This window comes from Taudactylus pleione, unplaced genomic scaffold (assembly GCF_031769625.1).
Source record: "Taudactylus pleione unplaced genomic scaffold, aTauple2 ptg000006l, whole genome shotgun sequence".
In the NCBI taxonomy this organism is placed as follows: domain Eukaryota; kingdom Metazoa; phylum Chordata; class Amphibia; order Anura; family Myobatrachidae; genus Taudactylus; species Taudactylus pleione.
In genome coordinates, this window is record NW_028284409.1 from 26305206 (window position 1) to 26311258 (window position 6053).

The following is a 6053-nucleotide window of genomic DNA, read 5'->3' on the forward strand; positions in this document are numbered from 1 at the left end:
TTCATTTTCTCCTGCAACTGGGGCTGCCAGGAAAAAACTTAGGTATCCTAAGCAACCCGCTGGCGGTGATGCAGGGCAGGCAGGACCAAGTTTGGACATCTGGTCCGGACTGAAGGACCTGGCAACAATTTCTGACATGTCTACTGTCACTGCATATGATACTGTCACCATTGACAGAATGGTGGAGGATTACATCGGTGACAGCATCCAAGTAGGCATGGCAGACAGTCCATACCTGTACTGGCAGGAAAAAGAGGCAATTTGGAGGCCCCTGTACAAACTGGCTCTATTTTACCTGAGTTGCCCCCCCTCCAGTGTGTACTCCGAAAGAGTGTTTAGTGCAGCCGGGAACCTTGTCAGCGAAAGGCATAGGAGGTTGCTTCCACAGAATGTGGAGAAGATGATGTTCATCAAAATGAATTATCAGCTCTTCCAGGGAGACCAGCCTCCAGAAGGTACAGAGGGACCTGTGGTGGTGGATTCAAGTGGGGACGAGTTAATACTTTGTGAGGATGAGGATGTACACACTGAAGAGGGTGAGGAATCGGTGGATGAGGAGGATGAGGATGACATCTTGCCTCCATAGAGCCAGTTTGTGCAGGGACACATTAATTGCCAGCTTGTTTTGTGGGGGCCCAAACGAACCAATCATTTCAGCCACAGTTGTGTGGCAGACCCTGGCGCTGAAATGATTGGTTTGTTAAAGTGTGCATGTCCTGTTTATACAACATAAGGGTGGGTGGGAGGGCCCAAGGACAATTCCATCTTGCACCTCTTTTTTTTCTTTGCATTATGTACAGTTTGGGGCCTAGTTTTTCAAACTGCCATCCTGTCTGCCACTGCAGTTTCAAGCCTAGATGGGTCACGTGTTTGTGCCGCCCACTCGTGTCGCTTAGCATAGTCATCCAGCTACCTCGGTGCAACGTTTTGGACATAAAAACACTATTGTGAGGTGTGAGGTTTTCAGAATAGACTGGAAATGAGTGGAAATTAAGGTTATTGAGGTTAATAATAGCATAGGAGCAGAAAAACCTACAAATTCTGTGATTTTAGCTGTTTTTATGCTTTTTTTAAAAAAAATACAGATCCAAAACACAAAACCCAGAACCCAAAACACGGAAGGGTGGTTTTGGCAAAACCAATCCAGATCCAAAACACGAAGAAAGATCCAGATCCAAAACCAAAACACAAAACACGAAAAGTGGCCGGTGCACACCCCTAATACATAGGTGAGTATGTGATATAGTATGTGCATGTGTGAGTACATGTATGTGTACACGTATGTTTTAATAAAATTATACTTTTCTACGGTGTGTGTTGTGTGTTTTATTAATATTGCTTTTGTTGTGGAACTACAGCTACCAGCATGCTCATAATGCCCTGCATGCTGGTACTTGTGGTTCTCCAAGTACCAGCATGCGGGGGAGGCTTGCTGGGAACTGTAGTTCCACAGCAAAAGCCAATATTTATATTTTCAAATGCACCACACTTGACATAATCAACCCAGCACCCACCGCCCAGGGGTGCTGGGGATAGCCCCGGGCTATCAGCCTGGGCCTGGGGTGCCCTGAGGAGGGGGGGACCTCTTTATTGGGGGTCCCCAACTCCCCAGGGATCCCCGGCCTTGGCTGACTAGCGGTCAGGGGTGATGCTGCGGCTGGGGGGCCCGGTGAAAGGGCTTTCCTGGCTGTGGCATCACCCCCCCCCCCGCTAGAAGGAGTCCGGTGCTGGTTCTGGGAAATACAGGGGGGCCCTATACATTTTTTACCCCCTATATTTCCAGAACCAGGACCAGCTCAGAACCCTGTGCTGGTTGCGCTAAATACGGGGGACCCCTACATCATTTGTCCCCCGTATTTCGGCAACCAGGACAGGTTCTGAAAAGCCCGGTGCTGGTTGTTCTTAATATGGGGGACCCCTACGTCATTTGTCTGCTGTATGTAGCACAACCAGCACTGCGGCTCCAAAGCCCGATGCTGGTTGTTTCTGGGGGGCGGGGCTACGCTTTTTTTTTTTACACTTTAAATTTTTAACAGATGCGTAGATGGATCTCACTGCTGCATTCGTGCATCTATGACTTATTGATTTGATTTTCTCACGTGCATACACACTACCAATGAGCCCTCTGTCGCCCACTGATGCCCCCTTTGCACTGCAACGCTGCCACTGCTCTGCACCACCGCTTTTGCCGCCTACAGCCATCTCACACTCTGCACCTCCCAAACCAACCTCCTGTGTGCTGTCCACACTTCTACCTGCATTAGAGTACCATTTGGTTGCCCTTCTCTCCTGCAGGTGGCCCGGTTTGTTCATCCAAACCCTGATAGTTAATACATTTTAAAAAAGCTATGAAATTCCATAGACAAAAAACCTTACAGTTTCATATGTCCCATTAAGGCTGCTTAGACATGATCTGAAAATTCACAAAACCTATTGATTTTCTGCCACTCAAACTGCAAAAAGCAATGAAATTACGATCATTAAGTCTGACGCCTTAATGGACGTGTTCCTTGTGCAATACAGATATGGTATGCCATCACACCCTGTGGTTAACGGCAGATTCAGCAGGGCGGTGCGGCTGGGGAAAAACATTGGTGCGGATGAGGGAACACAGACTATCACAGTTGGGAAACCACACAGCAGTAGGGATTGGGGAATATATAGCAGCATGGAGGCATATAGGGGAAGAAAGTACATGCATAGACAGAGTATGATATTTTTGAGCCACATAACTGCTGTGACCTCAGTTGCATAGACTGCATGTGTGTATTCCAATGAGCACACAAAAGATATTGAACGTAACCCATTTATTTATTTAAGTCTTTTAGAACTATTATATGCCCCTGCAGCCACAAGTAAAACCTGTCCCTCATTTCAGGATCAGTGACAGCTGCTGCATTTCCAGAGACCTGAGTCGTCCGGCGCTGGTTGCTGTAGGGAGAGGCCCTGCACGGATCCAACTTGTAAGTATCTAGATATTATGTATTTATTTTGGATGAGTACGGGATCCCAGCATCCCGACAGGTTTAGGATAATGACACCTTCCACCGGTGTCCTGATCCTCCCTCCCCAGTACCTGAACCTAACCTCCCCTCCCCGCACTCTAAACCTAACCCTCCCCCTAACCCTGCTACTAACTTGTGGAAGTATTAAATGTTTGTGATAGACTCCCCTTTAGTAGCTGACACTGCTTCATGCACCTCAAGGGTTCTATTGCTGTTTTTATACCCCCTTCTGTCTCTCTCTTCACCCACACTACTGCACGCATCTCATGACTCTATACCACACTACTACACGCAGCTCACTGACCCTATACCACACTACTGCACGCAGCTCACTGACCCTATACCACACTACTGCACGCAGCTCACTGGCTCTATACCACACTACTACACACAGCTCACTGACTCTATACCACACTACTGCACGCATCTCACTGACTCTATACCACACTACTGCACGCAGCTCACTGACTCTATACCACACTACTGCACGCATCTCATGACTCTATACCACACTACTACACGCAGCTCACTGACTCTATACCACACTACTGCACGCAGCTCACTGACCCTATACCACACTACTGCACGCAGCTCACTGGCTCTATACCACACTACTACACGCAGCTCACTGACTCTATACCACACTACTGCACGCATCTCACTGACTCTATACCACACTACTGCACGCAGCTCACTGACTCTATACCACACTACTGCACGCATCTCACTGACTCTATACCACACTACTGCACGCAGCTCACTGACTCTATACCACACTACTGCACGCAGCTCACTGACTCTATACCACACTACTGCACGCATCTCACTGACTCTATACCACACTACTGCACGCAGCTCACTGACTCTATACCACACTACAGCACGCATCTCACTGACTCTATACCACACTACTGCACGCAGCTCACTGACTCTATACCACACTAAAGCACGCAGCTCACTGACTCTATACCACACTACTGCACGCAGCTCACTGACTCTATACCACACTACTGCACGCAGCTCACTGACTCTATACCACACTACTGCACGCAGCTCACTGACTCTATACCACACTACAGCACGCAGCTCACTGACTCTATACCACACTACTGCACGCAGCTCACTGGCTCTATACCACACTACTGCACGCAGCTCACTGACTCTATACCACACTACTGCACGCAGCTCACTGACTCTATACCACACTACTGCACGCAGCTCACTGACTCTATACCACACTACAGCACGCATCTCACTGACTCTATAACACACTACTGCACGCATCTCACTGACTCTATACCACACTACTGCACGCATCTCACTGACTCTATACCACACTACTGCACGCAGCTCACTGACTCTATACCACACTACTGCACGCAGCTCACTGACTCTATACCACACTACAGCACGCATCTCACTGACTCTATACCACACTACTGCACGCAGCTCACTGACTCTATACCACACTACTGCACGCAGCTCACTGACTCTATACCACACTACTGCACGCATCTCACTGACTCTATACCACACTACTGCACGCAGCTCACTGACTCTATACCACACTACTCCACGCAGCTCACTGACTCTATACCACACTACTGCACGCAGCTCACTGACTCTATACCACACTACTGCACGCAGCTCACTGACTCTATACCACACTACTGCACGCAGCTCACTGACTCTATACCACACTACTGCACGCATCTCACTGACTCTATACCACACTACTGCACGCATCTCACTGACTCTATACCACACTACTGCACGCAGCTCACTGACTCTATACCACACTGCTGCACGCATCTCACTGACTCTATACCACACTACTGCACGCAGCTCACTGACTCTATACCACACTACAGCACGCATCTCACTGACTCTATACCACACTACTGCACGCAGCTCACTGACTCTATACCACACTACTGCACGCAGCTCACTGACTCTATACCACACTAAAGCACGCAGCTCACTGACTCTATACCACACTACTGCACGCAGCTCACTGACTCTATACCACACTACTGCACGCAGCTCACTGACTCTATACCACACTACTGCACGCAGCTCACTGACTCTATACCGCACTACTGCACGCAGCTCACTGACTCTATACCGCACTACAGCACGCAGCTCACTGACTCTATACCGCACTACTGCACGCAGCTCACTGACTCTATACCGCACTACTGCACGCATCTCACTGACTCTATACCGCACTACTGCACGCATCTCACTGACTCTATACCGCACTACTGCACGCATCTCACTGACTCTATACCGCACTACTGCACGCAGCTCACTGACTCTATACCGCACTACTGCACGCAGCTCACTGACTCTATACCGCACTACTGCACGCAGCTCACTGACTCTATACCGCACTACTGCACGCATCTCACTGACTCTATACCGCACTACTGCACGCAGCTCACTGACTCTATACCGCACTACAGCACGCATCTCACTGACTCTATACCGCACTACTGCACGCAGCTCACTGACTCTATACCGCACTACTGCACGCAGCTCACTGACTCTATACCACACTAAAGCACGCAGCTCACTGACTCTATACCACACTAAAGCACGCAGCTCACTGACTCTATACCGCACTACTGCACGCAGCTCACTGACTCTATACCGCACTACTGCACGCAGCTCACTGACTCTATACCGCACTACAGCACGCAGCTCACTGACTCTATACCGCACTACTGCACGCAGCTCACTGGCTCTATACCGCACTACAGCACGCAGCTCACTGACTCTATACCGCACTACTGCACGCAGCTCACTGACTCTATACCGCACTACAGCACGCATCTCACTGACTCTATACCGCACTACTGCACGCAGCTCACTGACTCTATACCGCACTACAGCACGCATCTCACTGACTCTATACCGCACTACTGCACGCATCTCACTGACTCTATACCACACTACTGCACGCAGCTCACTGACTCTATACCACACTACTGCACGCATCTCACTGACTCTATACCACATTACTGCACGCAGCTCACTGACTCTATA